Source organism: Leucopleurus acutus, assembly GCF_964270905.1.
Source record: "Leucopleurus acutus genome assembly, chromosome: 10".
NCBI lineage: Eukaryota > Metazoa > Chordata > Mammalia > Artiodactyla > Delphinidae > Leucopleurus > Leucopleurus acutus.
The window spans coordinates 28,946,794-28,966,947 of record NC_139153.1 but is presented as its reverse complement, the minus strand read 5'-3'; the positions used below and the strand labels follow the sequence as shown (position 1 = coordinate 28,966,947).

Here is a 20,154-nt window from a genome sequence, read left to right as displayed (position 1 = left end):
GACATGGTCCTGCCCACCAGAAAGACAAGATCCAGCCTTATCCACCAGAACACAGGCACCAGTCCCCTCTACCAGGGAGCCTACACAACCCACTGAACCAACCTTATCCACTGGGGGCAGACAGAAAAAACAACAGGAAATACAAACCTACAGCCTGTGAAAAGGAGACCCCAAACACAGTAAGTTAAGCAAAACGAGAAGACAGAGAAACATACAGCAGATGAAGAAGTAAGGTAAAAACACACCAGACCAAACAAACAAAGAGGAAACAGGCAGTCTATCTGAAAAACAATTCAGAGTAATGATAGTAAACATGATCCAAAATCTTGGAAATAGAATAGATAAAATACAATACACAGTTAACAAGGACCCAGAAGAACTAAAGAGCAAAAAAAAATGATGAACACCACAATAAATGAAATTAAAAATTCTGTAGAAGGGATCAAGAGCAGAATAACTGAGGCAGAAGAATGGATAAGTGACCTGGAAGATAAAATAATGGAAATAACTACCACAGAGCAGAATAAAGAAAATAGAATTAAAAGAATTGAGGACAGTCTCAGCGACATCTGGGAAAACATTAAACGCACCAACATTCGAATTACAGGGGTCCCAGAAGAAAAAGAGAAAAAGAAGGGGACTGATAAAATATTTGAAGAGATTACAGTTGAAAACTTCCCTAATATGGGAAAGGAAATAGTCAGTCAAGTCCAGGAAGCACAGAGAGTCCCATACTGGATAAATCCAAGGAGAAACATGCCAAGACACATATTAATCAAACTATCAAAATTTAAATATAAAGAAAAAATATTAAAAGCAGAAAGGGAAAAACAACAAATAACATACAAGGGAATCCCCATAAAGTTAACAGCTGATCATTCAGCAGAAACTCTGCAAGCCAGAAGGGAGTGTCATGACATATTTAAAGAGATGAAAGGAAAAAACCTACAACAAAGATTACTCTATCCAGCAAGGATCTCATTCAGATTTGACAGAGAAATTAAAACCTTTACAAACAGGCAAAAGCTAAGAGAATTCAGCACCACCAAACCAGCTTTACAACAAATGCTAAAGAAATTTCTCTAGGCAGGAAACACAAGAGAAGGAAAAGACGTACAATACCAAACCCAAAACAATTAAGAAATTGGGAATACGAACATACATCTCGATAATTACCTTAAATGTAAATGGATTAAATGCTCCAACCAAAAGACATAGACTGGATGAATGGATATAACAACAAGACCCATATATATGCTATCTACAAGAGACCCACTTCAGACCTAGGGACACAAACAGACTGAAAGTGAGGGGATGGAAAAAGATATTCCATGCAAATGGAAATCAAAAGAAAGCTAGAATAGCAATTCTCATATCAGGCAAAATAGACTTTAAAACAAAGTATTACAAGAGACAAAGAATGACACTATATAATGATCAAGGGATCAGTCCAAGAAGAAGATATAATAATTGTAAATATTTATGCACCCAACATAGGAGCAACTCAATACATAAGGCAAATACTAACAGCCATAAAAGTGGAAATCGATAGTAACACAATCATAGTAGGGGGCTTTAACACCCCACTTTCACCAAAGAACAGATCATCCAAAATGAAAATAAATAAGGAAACACAAGCTTTAAATGATACATTCAACAAGATGGACTTAAATGATATTTATAGGACATTCCATCCAAAAACAACAGAATACACATTCTTCTCAAGTGCACATGGAAAATTCTCCAGGATAGATCATATCTTGGGTCACAAAACAAGCCTTGGTAAATTTAAGAAAACTGAAATCATACCAAGTATCTTTTCTGACAACATGCTATGAGACTAGATATCAATTACAGGAAAAAATCTGCAAAAAATACAAACACATGGAGGCTAAACAATACACTACTTAATAACCAAGAGATCACTGAAGAAATCAAAGAGGAAATCAAAAAATACCTAGAAACAAATGACAATGAAAACATGATGACCCAAAACCTATGGGATGCAGCAAAACCAGTTCTAAGAGGGAAGTTTATAGCAACACAATCCTACCTTAAGAAACAAGAAACACCTCAAATAAACAACCTAACCTTACACCTAAAGCAATTGGAGAGAGAAGAACAAAAAAAACCCAAAGTTAGCAGAAGGAAAGAAATCATAAAGATCAGATGAGAAATAAATGAAAAAGAAATGAAGGATATGATAACAAAGATCAATAAAACTAAAAGCTGGTTCTTTGAGAAGATAAACAAAATTGATAAACCATTAGCTAAACTCATCAAGAAAAAAAGGGAGAAGACTCAAATCAATAGAATTAGAAATGAAAAAGGGGAAGTAACAACCGACACTGCAGAAATACAAAAAATCATGAGAGATTACTACAAGTGACTACAGGGCAATAAAATAGACAACCTGGAAGAAATGGACAAATTCTTAGAAATGCACAACCTTCAGAGACTGAACGAGCAAGAAACAGAAAATATGAACAGACCCATCACAAGCACTGAAATTGAAACTGTGATTAAAAATCTTCCAACAAACAAAAGCCCAGGACCAGATGGCTTCACAGGCAAATTCTATCAAACATTTAGAGAAGAGCTAACACCTATCCTTCTCAGACTCTTCCAAAATATAGCAGAGGGAGGAACACTCCCAAACTCCTTCTACAAGCCACAATCACCCTGATACCAAAACCAAACAAGTGACAAAAAAAGAACACTATAGACCAATATCACAGATGAACATAGATGCAAAAATCCTCAACAAAATACTAGCAAACAGAATCCAACAGCACATTAAAAGGATCATACACCATGATCAAGTGGGGTTTATCCCAGGAATGCAAGGATTCTTCAAAATACGCAAATCAATCAATGTGATACACCATATTAACAAGTTGAAGGATAAAAACCATATGATCACCTCAATAGGTGCAGAAAGGGCTTTTGACAAAATTCAACACCAATTTACGACAAAAACCCTACAGAAAGTAGGTATAGAGAGAACTTACCTCAACATAATAAAGGCCATATATGACAAACCCACAGTCAACTTCATTCTCAATGGTGAAAAACTGAAACCATTTCCTCTAAGATCAGGAACAAGACAAGGTTATCCACTTTCACCACTATTATTCAACATAGTTTTAGAAGTTTTAACCATGGCAATCAGAGAAAAAAAAAGAAATAAAAGGAATCCAAATCGGAAAAGAAGAAGTAAAGCTGTCACTGTTTGCAGATGACATGATAGTAAACACAGAGGATCCTAAAGATGCTACCAGAAAACTACTAGAGCTAATCAATGAATTTGGTAGAGTAGCAGGATACAAAATCAATGCACAGAAATCTCTTGCATTCCTATACACTAATGATGAAAAATCTGAAAAAGAAATTAAGGAAACACTCCCATTCACCACTGCAACAAAAAGAATAAAATACCTAGGAATAAACCTACCTAAGGAGACAAAAGCCCTGTATACAGAAAACTATGACACTGATGAAAGAAATTAAAGATGATACAAACAGATGGAGAGATATACCATGCTCTTGGATTGAAGAATCAACATAGTGAAAATGACTATAGTATCCAAAGCAATCTACAGATTCTATGCAATCTCTACCAAACTACCAATGGCATTTTTCACAGAACTAGAACAAAAAATTTCATTATTTGTATGGAAACACAAACGACCCCGAATAGCCAAAGCAATATTAAGAAAGAAAAATGGAGCTGGAGGAATCAGGCTCCTGGACTTCAGATTATACTACAAAGCTACAGTAATCCAGACAGTATGGCATAAAAACAGAAATAAAGATCAATGGAACAGGATAGAAAGCCCAGAGATAAAACCACACACTTATGGTCACCTTATCTTTGATAAAGGAGGCAAGAATATACAGTGGAGAAAAGACAGCCTCTTCAGTAAGTGGTGCTGAGAAAACTGGACAGCTACATGTAAAAGAATGAAATTAGAACACTCCCTAACACCATACACAAAAATAAACTCAAAATGGATTAAAGACCTAAATGCAAGATCAGACACTATCAATCTCTTAGAGGAAACATAGGCAGAACATTCTATGACATAAATCACAGCAAGATCCTTTTTGACTCATCCGCTAGAGAAATGGAAATAAAAACAAAAATAAACAAATGGGACCTAATGAAACTTAAAAGCTTTTGCACAGCAAAGGAAAACATAAAAAAGAAGAAAAGACAACCCTCAGAATGGGAGAAAATATTTGCAAACGAAGCAACTGACAAATGATTAATCTCCAAAATATACAAGCAGCTCATGCAGCTCAATATCAAAAAAACAAACAACCCAATCCAAAAATGGGCAGATTCTTCTTCTGTTTAGAAGATCTAAATAGACATTTCTCCAAAGAAGACATACAGATTGCCAACAAACACATGAAAGGTGACTCAACATCACTAATCATTAGAGAAATGCAAATCAAAACTACAATGAGGTATTACCTCACACCAGTCAGAATGGCCATCATCAAAATATCTACAAATAATAAATGCTAGAGAGGGTGTGGAGAAAAGGGAACCCTCTTGCACTGTTGGTAGGAATGTAAATTGATACAGCCACTATGGAGAACAGTATGGAGGTTCCTTAAAAAACTAAAAATAGAACTATCATACGACCCAGCAATCCCACTACGGGGCACATACCCTGAGAAAACCATAATTCAAAAAGAGTCATGTACCACAATGTTCACTGCAGCACTACTCACAATAGCCAGGACATGGAAGCAACCTAAGTGTCCACTGATAGATGAATGCATAAAGAAGATGTGGCACATATATACAATGGAATATTACTCAGCCATAAAAGGCAATGAAATTGAGTTATTTGTAGTGAGGTGGATGGACCTAGAGTCTGTCATACAGAGTGAAGTTAAGCCAGAAAGAGAAAAACAAATACTGTATGCTAACACATATATATGGAATCTGAAAAAAAAAACAAAAAGGTTCTGAGGAACCTAGGGGCAGGACAGGAATAAAGACACAGACGTACAGAATGGACTTGAGGACACGGGGAGGGGGAAGGGTAAGCTGGGACGAAGTGAGAGAGTGGCATGGACATATATACACTACCAAATATAAAATAGATAGCTAGTGGGAAGCAGCAACACAGCACATGGAGATCAGCTCAGTGCTCTGTGACCACCTAGAGGGATGGGATAGGGAGGGTGGGAGGGAGATGCCAAGAGGGAGGAGATATAGGGATATATCTATATGTATAGCTGATTCAGTTTGTTATAGAGCAGCAACTAACACACCATTGTAAAGCAATTATACTCCAATAAAGATGTTTTTTAAAAATTTGCATTAAAAAAGACAGCACCATCACTGGGGGTAATTGAGGGGAATTTTATGAAGGGTGTGGGCAAGGTTAAGGGAAACCAAGAAGAGACAACAGTATCCTGGAGTTAGCAGAAATAAACTGCTAATTTAAAGGGGCAAAAGGAAGGAGCAGTTACCAAATAGTAGAAAAAAGCTGCAGCTGCAGAAGAGAGGCCCCCAACAAGAACCCTGGTGGCCTTCCTTAGAGGAATACAGCCACTGTCAACCCACAGTGCTGCAAGGAAGGTAGGGGATAATATTCCAACCTTGCATTCTCCGATTTTCGCCCAATGCCTTCCTTTGGCTACTCCAGTGGAAGGCCAGAGAGCAAGGGAGCCCAGGGTATGCTGACAATAAGTCTGCCTCCTGGGACACACAGTATTTCAGAGGAATGAGAGCTGGAGGCACAAACAGAGAATTCCAGCACAAGTACTATGCAGAGTTTTGTTTCTATTTTTGTTTTTTTATTTACCTCCCTTTCCTATTCAGCCTCATAAAATAAGCCTTCGATTTTTCAATCTGTTTAATAAATATAAATAGCATGATATAAACAATAATAACAATACATTGATATTACACAGCACTTTAATCTCCTAAGCACTTCCACATACATTATCTTTACGTCATCCTCAGAACAGCCCTACGCAGTAGATAGGGCAAGGGTTATCCTATTTTACAGGTGAGGAAAACTGAGACCTTAAGAAAAGTTGGGTTTCTTGCCCAGAGTCATAAAGCTAGCAAGCAGCAGAGCACAAACTAGAAGGTATGTTTCCTAATACTTCAGCTAAGGTTCTTTCAACCATACAATGCTGTCGTGCTATTTATTCACAGTAGGAGTGAAAAATTGATGTCCCTGTGAAAAAATCATTAACCAGCTTTGTTCTAGGCACTGCACAGAACAGAGAAGCAGTCAACAAACAAGACACAAGGGGAAATAGGGCAAATTTGCCCATTCCATTCTCGGGAAACCACAAGCAGTGCCACAGACCTAAGTAACTGAGTTTTCAATCACATTTTACACACCATTGAAAAGAAGGTGTTCAGTAGGGCAAGAAAAGTGTTCAAAAGAGCAATAAAAATTCAGGCAAAAGTATACAAATATTTAAATAGTTTTGTTTTGGGATGCTGGGATAAGTAGAAGGAAATCACAGTCCTTTCACAATACCCATGCCACAAAGAGACCAGGGCTCCAGAAATTGGAAGGATGACCTCTGCTTCTCTTCTTAATTCCAACTCTACCCCCACATATACACATATCCTTTGAGAGCTTCGAGAAGCAGCCAAAAGTGACTTCTTTTTACCAAACACAAGAGTAGTGGAGAGTCCAACAAAATAGCCCACTTTTGAAATAATAATTGAGAACTCTTCACCTTATGTAATCTGCTGCAAAACACTCAGCTACTTATATATGATGGAAGAAAGTAGTGAATGGTATTTTTACTGTAAACCTCCAAACACACCCCACTTATTCCAAATTTAGCTCCCTAACATGTAAACTACTCTATTAGGGTTCTGTGATTGCAAGCAACAGAAACCAATTGACTAATTTAAGAAGGATTATGGGAAGGAAATTGGAGGCTCAGCAAATCCATGGAAGACTGGAAAATAAGCGTTGAACACCATCAGTGACCAAGACAGATGTGGAAGCTGGGAAATGGGAACTGCTACAGTGGTCTCATGGCAGGTACTGTCAGGGCAGAATGCCGACTGGGAGAAAGGAGAATCCTTTAGCTCAAGATTCAAATTCCAAAGAAGAAGCACCCGTTAACCAAGCTTGTGGTCATGCACCTATCCTTATGCTGACTGTAGGGCCCTGAGTAGGGTCCCTGGGTACAGTTCCACTACTGTAATTACTTCAAAAGAAAATAAAGTGCAGTTAAAAAGGGAAAACATACATGACAGGAAAAAAGGGGAGGGGGAAGAAGTTCCTCTAAACTTAATAAGGTTTTCTTCAAAAATTCCTCAACCTAACTAGTAGCAATAGATCACTCACTTCCTGAGACTATATTAATTAGTAGTTGCCCACACACAGCCAAAGATAGTGTTTACCCTGACACCAACAAAACTTCAACCTGACAACTTTTTACTTACAGAGGCCTCACTTCTCATACTATCTGAAAGTTATCTTTTCATTTGATTCTTAAAAGCCAAAGCAGAATTTGCCCTTCTTTAGTAACATATGCTCATTTTTGAAACATTATCCCTACACTTCCAAAAAGAACAGACTCCTCAAAATATCTAATGAATAAATCCATAAGGATGCTAACGCTGATGCTGATGATGATGACAGTAATATTAACAAGAGCAGCAACAGCTAATATCTACTGAGTAGTTATCATGGACCAGGACCTGTTCTAAGCCCTCATCACATAATAATTCATTTAAGCTCCACAACCTTAGGAGCAAAACAGTTTTATTTCCATTTCACAAAGTAGGAAACTGAAATACAGAGGGGGTGAATAACTTGTCCATGGTCCAATAGCTCATAAAAGTCAAACCACAACTAAATCCATGTCTGACTCCAGATTACCAGAATAACAAAGGGTTTTCATTGAGAGTAGAGGAAATAGACGGTACCAGTGTGAAAATACTTTCCAAGAAGAATGAGAGCACCATAACTGTACCTAAAGATCTCAAGGTTATGAAGACTGCTACATCATCACTAACTCCAACAGTTTATGAGAATTTATTTCTAAAAGCTATCAAGTACTGCTTTATTCCAAGATGTGGCTCAATGGTCCAGAGATGTGTAAGTTATATGGCTGAATATAAGAATTATCTACTTCTTAAGATATTTTTTTCGTCACTAGTGCCCATTACAGAAAAATTCCAAGCCAACCAGCTTTCATGCACCAGAGTTTAATCATCCCAAAGCAAATTCTCAAAACAATATTTTTATAGCTCATGTTCTGATTATTCAAAAGGGGCTTTCTCCAATTTCCCTGTAAAATTCCTTTTCACCCTCAAAATAAACATTAAAAATTCAGCTCCAGAAGTAGATTTGTCATAAAGTTAGGAATAACGTAAAATATAAAGTAAATCAAAATGGCTCTTCCAACTTTAACTACAGTGGTCACGGTCATGATTCCTGGAATAAAAATGACAGAAAAAAAAACCCTAAAATTGTCAAAAACATAATTGATGATGAAAAGAAATGTAAAATTATGGCATATTTCACCCTGGCCACCAAAGACTTTTGATGAAACTGCAGCCCTATAATTCCCCAGAATGAAATCTTTAAATTAAAATACTTCATGCAGAACAGAAATTAAACAATGGCTCAAAGAACAATGCTGTACAGAGGTATGCTTATAAATATACCTAGGAAAGAGGAAACAATTACATTTTTCCATGTAAAAAGCAGCTCGATTGTAATGTTTCACAGGAGGCTGAGTAGGTACTTTCCCCATTGCTTCAAACTTGGAAGTTCATTTCCTTAACTCACTTAGCGTCCAAATCGACTGGGTGGAATGCAATTAGCTACACCAAACTGACTAACTTACTCCTTTCTACAAAACTAGCTCTTCCACACAATGGCACAACTGACTTTAATGATAAATTTCATCCAATGCAATTGAAATGCCACTTTGAATTTTATCTTAAATGCTTTATTTGGCCAGCTGGTTTTATTTAACTATTGACCAGAAGTGGTACGAGTGCATTCTTTTTCCATCTAGCATTAATCTTAGTAAATTTAGCTCCATTGGAATGTCTTAACTGCTGAGAAGAAAGCAAAAGTCAGCAAGCATACAACTGCATTTGGCTACCCTCAGCACATCATTTTATTTCCTCCTGCTCTCTGCTAACTATTGCTCAGCACCTTTGCCTATGAGGGAGGACAAGTAGGTGGTTAAGGAAGTTGTCCTGTCAGCTATATCTTTAATCCGAGTGTTTAAATCTCTGAATAAAAGAAAAATCAATGTTGTAAAGGCAATGTTTGTCAAGGCCATGTAATAAATACACTTACCTTTACAGACTGTTCTCAATGGATTTCCCTTCTTTGCTGCGCTTCAAAGCTACAAAGAGATAAAAACGAAAGCACTGAGTTATCTGCGAGCAAAACAGCAAACGTTTTCTCTCCACGTCTCTAAGTAGAATTTCCATATGCCATGGTATGTGATGCTAGCCAAATAAACCACTGATAAAACTTTACGCCTCATACCTCCTGTACAAGAGGTCAATGAAAGACAAAGTCATAAACTGAAAACGGCACACACATCTACCCAGAATTGACTCACACAAACCTGGCCGGATCTATAGTCAAATCTTTTGGGGTGTGAACTCCTCAACAGAATGGAGGAGTACAGAGATGAAACAGCTTATAAAGTGCAGAGATGAAAATCAAATTAAACATTATGTAGCACACTAGATCTGACCGAGCATTTTATTTTCTTACATCTTTTAGCGCCATCTTTCTTGCACACTGAATTTCCATTTCCCTGGGAGTTTTACTTGGGGGAGCCTATTCCATTTATATGGCGTGCAGGGCCCTCCCAATCCAGACCTCACCACTTGCCCCTATGAGTAAATGTGTGCAAGCTTACACATACAATCCTCCTTCCTCTAGGTAGAGTGTAGCCTTCTCTCGGTAGTGAGAAACTCATAAAACAGAGGAAGCCAAACTTGGCATTTCAAATCAAATCTAGGCATGTTAAGCTCCCTGCAACCAAAACGTACAATGTGCTGACCACACACAAGTCAATATGACAGGAGATGTGGTAAACTATAGTTGCCAAGCAACAGCAATAACTTAAGGTTTCAAGGGGCTGATTCTATAGTAGTCCAACATTACTCATATATTGACTCCATGGTCAAAAATAAATGGAATATGCCTATTTCTTTCATACATGGCTAGGTCCTAACATCTCTTAAGGTATAGTAGTTGGGAATGGTCAACTACTTCATGGTTTTCCCATGTTTTTTTTTTTTTTTTTTTCCCTTTAATGTCCTAAGTAACTGCTTTCGCCCCTACTGGGCTATTTCCCTTCACATCCTCCTACCACTATAGAACCCATTACCGCTGATGCATGACCACCAAAGAACAAGGCCAGACTTGTGGGCTATGATGTAAATCTTGGAATATTAATGCAGGAGATAAGGCCCCTCCATGCGACACCATCAAAATTTCTCCTTCCCCCTGTGTTATGTGGATTGCAATAGAGTTGGGGGAAACATAATTTGGGGAAGACTAGATAAAATAGTGTAATACTACATTTTATAAAGTCTAAGAGATTTATGGTCTGACAACATAGAGATTGAGCTGTATCCGTTTCTATCTCAAACACAAAGAAATGCTAAACAAAATATAGCTCAAAAGAAAGGGAGGAGACCAATATGAAAAAATAATGAATGCAAATTTTCTAGAATGAAAGACATGAATCCTCTTGAAAAAGCATACCAAGACCTCAACAAGGTAAATAAAAGCAAATCTACAGATAGATACAACAGAAGGAAACCGCAGAACACCAGAGATAGAAAGAAAGCCTTAAATCCAACCAGAGAGAAAAAATAGACTCCTTGCAAAACAACTTGTCATAAGCAAAAATAAAATCAAGACAGCAGTGGAATGACATGTCCTAAGTTCCAAGTGAAAAAAATTCAAGGAAAATTCTATAGCCATGCTAAACTAATTATCATTCAAGAATGAGAGAAATAAGGACATTTTTCAGAAAAAAAAAAATTATTTCCTGCTCACAGTAGTTTACTTTTGCTGAAAGGAATACTAAAAGATATACTTGAATAATAAGAAATTGATCCCAGAAGGAAAGAGGAACAAAAAGCAATGGTGAACAAATAAATTAGCAAGTATGACAGTAAATCTAGTAAATTCAAATGGACATATATACACTACCAAATGTAAGGTAGATAGCTAGTGGGAAGCAGCCGCAAAGCACAGGGAGATCAGCTCGGTGCTTTGTGACCGCCTGGAGGGGTGGGATAGGGAGGGTGGGAGGGAGGGAGACGCAAGAGGGAAGAGATATGGGAACATATGTATATGTATAACTGATTCACTTTGTTATAAAGCAGAAACCAACACACCATTGTAAAGCAATTATACTCCAATTAAAAAAAAATGTGTTTCTAACATTTCCTGAAACACAGTATATTATTACATAAAGTTTAAAAATTAAAGCAAATTTGAGAAAAAATAATAATAATAAATAAATAAATAAATAAATAAATAAATAATGGTTATTGGATAAAAATTACTAAACCCTGCTTGTCAAAAACCTACAATAGCAATAATGACCAATTTTTAGGGTTTGCAAATAAGATGGAATGAGTGGTTGGCCACAATCATATGGAATAAAGGAGGGGAAATGAATTGTTTAGGAGGAAAAGATACTGATTAAGTTGTTAAAAATATGCATTACAGCTACTGATAAACTTGTTAAAGATAACTAGCGTTTCTTTCTCTATGTACATAACCAAAGACATCTTTTCATATATGCTCAAAGGGACATGTACAAGAATGTTTCTAGCATCAATGCTAGAATGGCAAGAAATACTGAAAACAGAAACAGGTATTAACAGTACAATGAATAAACACATTTTTATAGATTCTTACAATGGAATATTACAATGGAATATTGAGAAATCAATGAATCAGTTACACACATCAACACGTTTGCCTTTCAAAAATGTGATGTAAAACAAAAGAAGCAAGTCACAAAAGACTGTATATATTATTCCGCATATAACATATTCAAAAAGGCAAAAATAAATACTATCTTGTTTTGAAATATTACATGTAAGTGGCAAAAACTATGAAGAAAAGCAAGGGAATGAATGATTTATACAGAATTCAGGCTACATTTACCTTGAGAGTGAGGAAGGAGATTGTAATGGGGAAATGGTCTAAGAGGATTCTGGAATATGGTAATGCTCTATTTCTTGGCTTGGGGACAGGTATCTGGATGTTCAGTTTATTATTTTCTTTAAACTGTAGATATACATTTTCAAAAATTATTTTGTATGTATATTCTATTTCACGATTTTAAAACACATAAGAGTAATCACCAGAAGAATTGAAGTATCCAAACCAGTGAAGGGAACAATCTAGAGAATAGAAAACTCAACCAATTCTCTTTCTATAGAAGACTGGAATGGGATGGAGAAAGAAACAAAGGAAAACACAGTGAACAGAAAACACAAAATATTTAAAAGAAGTTCAAATATGTCAGTAATCAGAGTAAGTGGATTAAATGCATCTGTTAAAATAAAATTTTTTCAAAATGAATTTTTTTAAACCTTGCTATGTGATGTTTATAAGAAACACATCTAAGACAGAAAGAGATTTTGAAAGGACAAGTACAGAAAACTATATACCAAGCAAATATGAACCAAAAGAAAGTTGGTGGAAGTAAGTTAATATTAGGCAAAATACAACTTAGTAATAATAAAATAGGCATTTGCATTGACTACATATTGCTACAAAGCCAACTACCTAACAATTAATGACTTCATAATAATAATTTATTATCTCTTATGGTTTCTATGGAACAAGAACCTTGACAGGGTGCAGTGAGCCAACTTTTTTGTATGCTACAGTGCCTGAGGCCTCAGCTGGGAGACTTGAAAGCTGGGGCCTGGAATCATCTGAAGGTTCATCCCCTCAAATGCCTGCCAGTTGCTGAGGGTTAGCTGAGACTTTAGCTAGGGCTATCAGCTGTAACACCTCCTTGGGGCCTCTACATGGGGTGTGCCTCTCGTCACAACATGGTGGCTGGGGTGAAGCTGTTACCTTCAGGGCAGTGTCCGTATACTCCAGCTGCTGAGGCCTCCATCGTCTGGGACCCATGAAGACTGCAACCACTGCCATTAGGTCACAGAGGTGGGGACGTGGGAGAGGTCCGCTGCTACTTCAAGGCCTGGGCCCGGCCAGTGGGCGGCCGAGGCGAGGGCTCTGGAGCTCTTCAGACACAGCCCTAGTCCTGTCCCTGAGCCCCCCAGGTCACCTGCCGTCCCGAGGCCGGGCTCCGGAGGGGCCTGGGGAGAAGGCCTCGAGCCTCCTCTCAGCACACTCTCCGCCCGGCGGGCAATGGCGCGCTAAGGCTCTCGCGCTAATCGCTCTCGCGCTAATGGCTCTCGCGCTAATGGCTCTCGCGCTAAGGCTCTCGCGCTAATGGCTTTGCGCCCGCTCTGTCCCTTTTACAATGTAAACGTCATTGAGGAACTGAACGAGGAACTGTTCTGTGGACTGAGACAGAATTCAGTTTGGAGTCGATTGGAAAATGGAAATCATTAAAATGAAGTGGAAATCATTAAAATGAAGACAGTAAGGACAATATTAGACACGTTTGGGTGTGAAGGAGAGGAAAGAGTAGCAACTGGAGGAGAAAGGGCTGAAAGAGGCTTTCTTTGTACAGTTCATAAACAGAAAAAACCTGAGCACGTGTCAAGGTGATGAGCAGATGAGCAGTGGAAACTAAGAGGCTGAAAGCAGAAGAGTGAGAAAGTGTAGCCAGTACTGAAGGTTCGTTCCCAGAAAGGTAAAGGGACAGGTGGTGGGACTGATCTTAAAACAGAGCTTTGTTGTCTCCTTAATCATAGAATGCCTTGTGACAGGCATGCATGCTATTCTCTTAAATTATTACCTTCTCCTGTGTTTATATTTTATGACCTTAATGAACGTCTAAGCTCTTTAAAACCTATGGCTTATATTGCTTAAACCAAACTCACCCTGCCCGGGCATTGTGAGCCCCAGACTCTATGCTAGCACTAAATAGTCATTCAGTCAATACTTGTTGAATAAACAAGCACAGCTGACCCTTGAACAGGATGTTTGAACTACACTGGTCCACTTATACATGGATTTTTTTTCAATAACTACGTACTACAGTACTACACTCTTCGTGGTTATTGAATCTGCAGAATCTCGGATATGGACACACATATGGAAGGCTGATGATAAGTTATACACAAATATTCAACTGCTCGGCGCCCCTAACCCCCTCCGTACTCAAGAGTCAGCTGCACAAATGGATTCCACAGTCTTTGTGTATACCTCTGGCACCCAAACATTTGTCCATTTATGTATGCTAGATATCTGAAGTAGGAGCAGGTCAGAATCAGAAAACTCTCACTCTAGTGCCCAAAGTACTTAATCTCTGGACAAAAGTCAAGGATAGCCACTCAAACTAGTCCTCTCTTTCCCATGTTTACCTTGACCCCCAAATCCAAAGACATAAACTTCTACTGTCCATGAAAACATTTTCACCTGCAGCTACAATGCATTATACCTTTCCCAGTTCCCCTCATGCCTAACTCATCCCCATTTTGTTGTAGAGCAGGTGGACTCTCTAACCTTCATATGACCTTCTGCAAGACACAGATTAGGTTTAAATGAATCCAAAGAGGTTTAGGCTTCAGCTGCTCCCAAAAGACATAATCATGGAGGCAGAGCAGTACAGGCCAGTAACACACTGATTTATCTGAGTGGTTTTCCAGAGCATAGCTGCCCAGAAAACCTTTTTCAACACCAAGCCCCTCACTCCATTATCCAGCCTCCAGGTAAATACTGGCCTGAATTTAAACAAACATCTTTCTCAAATATAAAAACCTCCTTTGACTGTGATTTATCTTCCCCCAATTAAAACCTATCTTTGGGAACCATCCAACTGCACCTTCCTTAAGGCAACATTGCCTGGAACTGAGAGATTTGCATCCACTGCTGCATTCTGCAGCCCTCACCTGACTTGACTGCCACATTAAGCGATTGGTTATTGACCTTTAAGTCTTTAACAATTATGTATATACCTAGGAAAGAAGTCTGTTCACTCAGGAATTAAGACAAGACACAAGAAAGAAGACAGTGAATAAATTCAGCCCTCATTTCTGTTCTTGTGCTATGCTCAGTGAGCTGTTGCTGCAGATGAATTACTGCAACATTCTTTCAAATCATAGCCAATTTTCAACTAAGAGAAGATTCTTAAACCTTTTTCTACATATCGGTGAAAACCAGGCAGCTGGAAAACATAGCCTTGGTTAAACTATCTGATGATAAATGAGTATTTTAAACACATGAAATTATTTGAGAATCTGCAGACTGATTTAAACCCTCACAACAAACAACAGAAAAGATCCCCCAAACCTGAGACTTCTCAGATGTATTCCCAGAAATTTTATTTCAGTTTATATGCATGTATTTCTTAAAGAGTAATTTTCAGAATTTGTGAAACTGATGTATTTAGAGTTGAGGGAGGAGATCGGAATATTCCTTAGTTTTGTTATTCACATGGATAACTGATCAATATTGTCAAAATGTAAATGAAAGTCTTTCCAATAGACCCTAAGTTCAACAAAGATACAGACCACATCTTTTTTTTTTTTTTTTTTTTTGGCCAGCACCTCATTTTTATTTCAAACAAAAGCATCGAACGTCTTTAAAAGAACCTCTTATAGGTGTGGTGATTCAGACTACACCTTTCTTGCTCCTTGTTGAATCTATATCCTCTAAGACAGTGTCAACATACACCCAAGGAAATTTGCTTAAAGGAATATTATGTTTGTGTTATTGTTGAAAACATTGAAAATTCTTTACTTGAGATTAGCTTTTTATTTTTGTTCTTTCTTTCTCATTTTCTTAATTTGTACTCTAGGCTTTTTTAAGATAAAAAGATATCTCTCTACAGAAGTCTACACTTCTGTGGCCTGAGACACACACACACACACACACACACACAATATAACACTACTCATCCTCACCACACCTGTTCAATGCTGTAATATTTGCCAGGCATTGGAAAAATAAATTTGCCAAGTAGCATGAGCCCTGGAAAATCATTAGGTGACACCTGAGGAGCAGAATACCAGTCAACCAATAATTAGCATCTTAACATGCAGAGAGTTAGAGACAAATCAAATTCCATGAAATCTCGGGGAACATGACCCTGGCCAGGTTGGCACCCTGGCTGTGGGGGAAGTCAGTGGCTTTGTCTGACCATAAGACAGGGCTGGAAGCACCGTGGCTAGTCTAATCCTAGGAGGAGACACTCAGACAACGTGACATTTGCACAGGGATGCCCTAACATGGCCCTAGTATGTTTTCTTAGAATGAGATGACATTTCAAGTCAAACAGTTCTGCTCCCAATAGCACAAACCCTCCCCAAACTCTAATAACCTGAATTTGAGACAAAGAGGTTCATCTCAGAGAGAAACTGAGGTTGTATGGATGTAACATTAAAATAATCAATTTTTAAGTAAGGTTAAGCCAGATATTCAGTGTTTAGCCTCAGTGTTTAGCCTCATTCGTTATCATTCCAGAATTTCATAGACCTCAGATCGCCTTAGTCTAAAAAACAGTTCTTGTTTGAGCAAAACCCTGTTCCTGGAGTATCCATATGGATACTTTTCAATGAACACGGAATCTAGTTAAAAAATTGTGCTACCACGAGGTGTGGCAAGTGTCAGTGCACTGTGTCCTCACCAAAGCCCTGCTGCCTGGAACTGCTGTCCACATGTGCGTCCATCCAAGGATGTAGGGCTACTGCTGTTACTGCTGCCTCCAGCCTATCTAAGGTCACCTTTCTTACACAGCTGATTCATTCTAAAGGAAGAAACAGAGAGGTTGGAGAACACCAATTCCCCATTCGGTTTCTGCAGTTGTCTACGTAACTTGGGGATCTCGCCCTTAAGAGGAGTCCAGAATGAAGGGCCTCACCTGCAAACAGACTGCCAGTCCTCAGGGTAAATGCTCTGCCTCTACCATGTGGCTTGCATGTGCCTGGTTTGAATCTGCTTCCACCCTAAGCCAAGGGTGACTGTTCTGCCAGCCCCCACTCCACTCCACTACAGGGTCAGGCAGCAGGCTCCTGGCCCAGTGCTTGAATGGCCCAGTGACGTCACTGCCGAGAGGGAGTCTGGTTGTGCCCTCCTCTGAACTCTCCATCTGGAAGATTCTCTGGCCTCCTTCCCTCTCATTTTTAAACTGATAGACACTGCTGGACAGGGAAACTCAGAGCAAACCAAAGTTCATCTTCCCTTCCCTGCTTCTCAGCTGGCATAATCACAGGGACAGAACGAGGTTGGCAGGGACCAGGATGCCAGGAATTAAATGAGGGCCCCTGACCATTGGACCACATTAGTCCTGCCTTCCAAAGTCTTAATTAGTCCTCCTCCGCCTGGCATATCCACTTGCCTTTGGAACCCAGAGAGGTGGCCGGGTCAGATGCCATGCTCACAGCAAGTACTCAACAAAATATTGGTTGAGAATGGCAGCCACAAACGCCTGCTGGCTCACGGCTTTGCAACAACAGTCAGTTTTGAGGTCTGGGCCCCAGCAGCAAGATTTCTGCTCCTCTTTGTAATGCAGACAGTTCTAGCAGTGATATTCAGCTACCATCTCAATTTGGAAGCAAAATGATCTTAACAAACAGTGGCAGACTTGACAGACAGGCTGTTGAGCCTGGGGACCAAAACAAGGGACAAAAAGAAAGAGAAAGGAAGGGTTGATGGTAAGTGGAAGAGAGGAAAATGAACACTGCAAAGAGAATTGAGCAGGATTACGGGGCTAGACACCTCAGTTCTACAGGTCTGAAATGAGCGGGGAACAAAACAACAGACTCAAGAGATGGAAACAGTGGGTGGGGGGGAGTCCCAGAAAGGGGACAGAGTGGCATCTTTTGGGAATTCTGATGCTGGGACAGACTCAGGGCTAACAGTGGAATAGATGCAACAGTAAGTAACATTTGAGAGGTTTCAAAAGACAATGAGTCCTAATTCTGTCTTGTTTTGCCCTTCTTAAACTGTAATGACACACCAAAATTTGCTATTTTTCTAAGAGGACATTGACGGATACAATGGAAACTCTGAATACATTTTTTCCCTCTGCATTCATTGTCTCTGGCCCTTATCCACAGGCCTATTGCAGACTAAATTGGATTTTGGATCACTGGTACTGAGGCGCTGCAATTAATTAACAATAGAAACATAATATTTATATCCAGGCCTAACAACATCTGACATTTAAACTATTCCGCCAGTCAGGCAAATTCCATTCGACAAATTTTCATTTTAATGAACATGACAGGCCACAGTTTACATGATAGGCCAAGAAGCAGAACAGAGTTGATCTCTTGGCATGTGCTTTCAAGGCCTGGCCATGCTGCAAGAGAAACAAGCTGGGGAAACTGTCAGAATAATAGAAAGACCAGGTCCCCAGTTCTGCTCAGACAGACCAAGGATACATGCCCCCCAACAAAGATCCTAGTATGAAACTGTCCTTGTTTCTGTGCAAGCTCAAAGTGAAACACCTACTGCCCCTTATGATCCACTGGATAATTTTTCTATCTTTGGGCTGCGGACATTTTCTTTGGGGTACTAAAATCCCTTAGTCCTTCCTAATTAAAAAGTGATAAACATTTTGCAAGACATCCAATAATGTGCAAAGTACACAAGAGTTGGAACTGATGCAGCTTTTTCAGTTGGCACAAGACTGGCCTTCCGTATTCTGCCAGATGGTGTATCTCAGTAAGTCCCCAATCCCTGACTCAAGTGAGGGGCACTGTCAATATGATGCTGAAGAAGAGACTTTTTAAATGCAATCTTATTTTGCATTATACTAACACCAAAGGCCTAACATTTTTTTCTTGCTGAAACTTTCATAGTTAAAGAAGTTTTCATTTTTCTATGACTCATTATTCAAGCAGACAGAAGATGGTACACATGAGGAGAAAAATTCCATCCCCATAATTACTGTGTAAATTTGCTGAAAACCAATATCAAAGACCAGATCTCCTAGCCTGAACTCCTATCACTCCTGTATGGATTACTGGTCTAAAGGATGCTGGGTGACACAGTGTGGATTTCTCCAAACCCATCTACACTACCCCAAAAATGTGGATATAAAGGACAGAGATGAAGATGGAAAGTGTAGAGAGAACAAGGCAGTTAGAAAGAAGCTTAAAAGATGTGAGAAACAGATAAAGTCAGTGAAAAACCAACAGCAAATTGTCAACAGGAGCCCTTCTTATTGGAAAGGCCATGTATTTCTATTTCACATATTTAAAACACTCTTTACCTCAGCTTTTACATCAATTTAAAAGAACTGAAATAAAGTTCCACTTTTCAAGCAAAGACTTCTTTGGAATATGGATTTGGTTCCAATCTCAGCAATAAGAAATAGCCACCTTCCCAGTGACTTGTTTTCAAGCAATGGCTCTGAATAGATCCGAAATGATAACTATGCTCCATGTCACTTCTAGATATGGTCATGATACTAGAACATTAAGTCCTGAAAGGATAACAGCATTTCCATTATTATAACCAGATTTAAAATCAGTTAATTTTCAGTCAAGTCGATAACATGTACGTAGAGTATGGACAGACACACAAACACAAGTTATAATAACAATCAGGTTTTTGAGTTCTTTACATGCATCCCCTCACGTATAACAAGCACTATAAGTACTATTATGAACCCAATTACACACTGAGGAGGGGGTGATTAGAGTTAACTGATTTCCCTAAGAGGTGAAGTCCAAGGTCACAGGCAGGTAAGTGGTAGAGGTGAGGTGCAAATCCAAGCCTGCCTCCCTCTAGAGTCTGTGCTCTACACAACCCAGTGGCATATGACAGCATCTGCAAGGGAGACAGCATGAAGAAATTGATTTCTTTTGGCAATAGTCAAAATATCTTTTAAATATCAGGTATAAAGCATTTTCAGCCCACCAGACGCTTATTTAATTTTGAAAAATCAATTTTTATGAAGCTGCTCTGAGAAGTAGTTTCATGTTTGTTAATGCCTGGTTATATTCTTGAAAAAGTAGAAGGCTTATAGAAAAAAGATATATTTCTT

The 20,154-nt window shown here is 38.8% G+C and overlaps 1 protein-coding gene across 10 annotated transcripts in view; it reads right to left on the bottom strand.

Annotated features, from left to right (window-relative positions):
* The window catches only part of FHIT (fragile histidine triad diadenosine triphosphatase), a 1,449,512-nt gene that overhangs the window by 1,404,557 nt on the left and 24,801 nt on the right, over window positions 1–20,154 (bottom strand). For all 10 annotated transcript variants that reach the window (XM_082848980.1, XM_082848977.1, XM_082848987.1 and 7 more), the window contains exon 2: window positions 9,324–9,372. The gene's annotated coding sequence lies outside the window, so the exon portion shown is untranslated. The remainder of the gene's footprint in view (window positions 1–9,323; window positions 9,373–20,154) is intronic.